The sequence below is a fragment of the Branchiostoma floridae genome, unplaced genomic scaffold (assembly GCF_000003815.2).
Source record: "Branchiostoma floridae strain S238N-H82 unplaced genomic scaffold, Bfl_VNyyK Sc7u5tJ_1497, whole genome shotgun sequence".
NCBI classification, from domain to species: Eukaryota; Metazoa; Chordata; class Leptocardii; order Amphioxiformes; family Branchiostomatidae; genus Branchiostoma; species Branchiostoma floridae.
The window spans coordinates 35,496-38,321 of NW_023365731.1; positions in this window are offsets into that span (position 1 = coordinate 35,496).

Consider the following 2,826-nt stretch of genomic DNA (forward strand, 5'->3'; position numbering starts at 1 on the left):
GAAGTAGCACAATGTCCACCTGATCATTATCCAATGAGAGGTTATTGAACCACGAATGGCACCTTACTTGAACCGGTTTGTCGTTCCAGTATGATCTAGAAACAATCTCGAACAAAAGCATGTTTACCCCTCCCCAACTCACCAGTCAGGTAAGTGACAAAGCAATTTTATAATTGGTTGTAGAGCTGTGTACCTAACGAATTTCAGGTGCAGGTAAAGGTACACGTTTTTAAGTACTTGGCAAGTTCGGACCTACACCTGTACCTAAAAAAATTTAACCATTGCAAGCATATGTAAGTTAAACATGTAACTACAAGTCTTTTCTAGTGATGAATTGTCATTTTTGCATGGGAATTATATGACTCTCCAAACAAAGTTTTTTTAAGTTTCAACTGCAAGATTATCACCATTGTCGTTGTTGATTCGGGATTTACTTACTTCTCCACTGGTCTTAAAAAGTGGCGTCAATAAGCAATTTAGTTTGTTTATGAACAGGTACACAGATGTTTAGGTCCGGACCTGTACCTGACGGGCATTGTGGGCGTGTTTATTTCTTAGTGGATGGACAGTATAAATCTAGAAGGCCTGGATAGATTAATTTGGTATGAAGGTAAGTCTTGACAAGACTTCGTAATGATTAGATTTTTGCCCCATTCTTTATGATTCCATGATGGTAACTGACTTGAATTTCACATGTGTGGCCCTTGCTAGTAACATAAAGTTTAACGCCATTGACTGCAAATTATAGGTGACGAAAATGCTAGAATGGTCTTCTGTCTTAAGGTAAGATTGTTTACTTGTATATGGGCTGAGGGGATGACCAGCTAATGTAATTATGGAAATGACAAAATGAATGAGAAACGCACACGACACATCAGTTGTAATGCCGGGTTAAGATCAGCCGGCGAAGGTATGGGGTGGTGGAACTTTAGTTCCCCAATGAGTAACGACTTTGGAACCAACTTCATCAGTCAGCTCAGCGAAACAAGCACGAAGTCTTAAAGAACATGTAAGACTCACCTGGTCATATACAGCAGAAGCATGATCGATCAAATGTACCTGATGATGTGGCTACCGAGACACAACAACAATATAGCCGGAACTAGCTATGTACACCGTACATACATAATGAAAACAAATGGATGCACCTATGAATTGCGTCTTACAGATTTCTTTATAGTTCGGTCACAGCAAATTCCATTACATACTGTCATATTCATAGTCTTATCGAGTGGTAGACAGTTGAATTGGACTGTCTAGTAGATTATATAGTATGATCAAGGACGTTATATGGTATGAACTGTTGAATTGGACTGCTATAATAGATTATATATCATGATATTTCAGGTTGTGCATAATGTTTGCCTCAACTTCCTAGTATTATTGTAATGTAATGTGTTTATATCTTATTGGTGGATCACGATACCAAACATATAACTGCCTGTGTACCACGTATGTTGTCTTGTTGCAATTTCAATTAATAAAAATCAACCGAAAAGTAAACTGTTTTGTCGTCCATTTTTCCTGGTGATAACCAACAACCAAATTGACAGACAGACAGACAGACAGACAGACAGACAGACAGACGGACAGCTCAACATAGCAGTGTCTACACAAATTGTGGAGAATATTTGTAACTCGGTTGCATAGCCTTACACATATTATTCTTCATTTGTAATTTGAAACATCACGTATTTTTATCAAGAACATGCATTTTTCACTCCAGTAACACTGCTAAAATAACTGAAGCTGAAAATTACAAATTTGGTGCGGAACAAACTTCAACTTTAGGGCTGTAACTCTAGTTAGGTACTAGGTTGGGCGTCATTCTATAGCTAGTTAGTTTGCAGGTTAAACTATGTACGATGACATGACCAGGCTAAAAGTTGTGTCTTGAGTTAACTGCAGTTCAACTACGACTGGCGCGCGCTTTTTCCTCAACAAAGACCACGTCCACCTGCATCACTTCCGCAGGGCCCGGGGCTTCCCCGCGCCAACATAGTACACCAATCACAGAAGGGCACCGCGAGTAATAGCCAATCAGTGTCCAGTGTCCAAAGATTAGGTCATCCGTCAGGAGGGTGTACCTTGTAGACGTCGACCCGCGCAAGTATTCTCTCCGGTTGTTTACTGCCGTGCTTGGGTTTCATTTAAGCGTTAAGGTTTCAAACTGAATTGGAACTAGCAGTTTGCTAAAATCGACCAAACTGACCAAAGACATAGTTTGGAGGACTTTATTCTGGTAGTGTGGTGTAACAGGTAAGTCCCAACACGGGCGATTTGTGTGTGTGTTTGTGTGTTCGTGTGTTTGTGTGTTGTGTGTGTGTGTGATAGTGTGTGTGTGTGCGATAGTGTGTGTGTTTGTGTGTTCGTGTGTTCGTGTGTGTGTGTGATAGTGTGTGTGTGTGCGATAGTGTGTGTGTGTGTGTGAGTGTGTGTGGGTGTGATAGTGTGTGTGGGTGTGAGTGTGTGTGTGATAGTGTGTGTGTGTATGTGTGATAGTGTGTGTTTGTGTGTGTGTGTGATAGTGTGTGTGTATGTGTGATTGTGTGTGTTTGTGATTGTGTGTGTTTGTGTGCTGGAGTTTCCTATCCCGGCACTGGTGTTGTTCCAATTAGGTTGAGCCCCAGAGGGACACCCCAGTGGTGCTTACCCGGCCAGCCCAGCCAGACTCTGGTCACATGGCTAGCATGCCAGACTTAGGCTCCACCCACCTGTCAGTGCAATCTAATATGGAGGAAATTGAAAGAAATCCTGTCGCCTAGTAACAAAGCAAGCTTTCCCCACAATTCCACGCGAATTCAAGATGGTGGATAGCGAAAAGTC